Genomic DNA, 204 nt, shown 5'->3' with positions numbered 1-204 from the left:
AGTCCATTTCCACGACATCAAAATCAGGCAGTTTTCATTGTGACAGCTTTCGGTTTCCATTTTATTAGCATGTCATCAAACAGATTCCAGGCTAATTAGAAGACCATTTATTCCTTCTAAATCCCATATAAAAACATTCATTTACATAGATACAAGTTATATCTTCAGTATTATCCAAAATCAAAGTTTAAACCATCCAAATTC

The sequence above is a fragment of the Olea europaea genome, unplaced genomic scaffold, assembly GCF_002742605.1.
Source record: "Olea europaea var. sylvestris unplaced genomic scaffold, O_europaea_v1 scaffold668, whole genome shotgun sequence".
Taxonomy (NCBI): Eukaryota; Viridiplantae; Streptophyta; class Magnoliopsida; order Lamiales; family Oleaceae; genus Olea; species Olea europaea.
The sequence above is the reverse complement of the archived record's forward strand: the minus strand, read 5'-3'. Positions refer to the sequence as shown.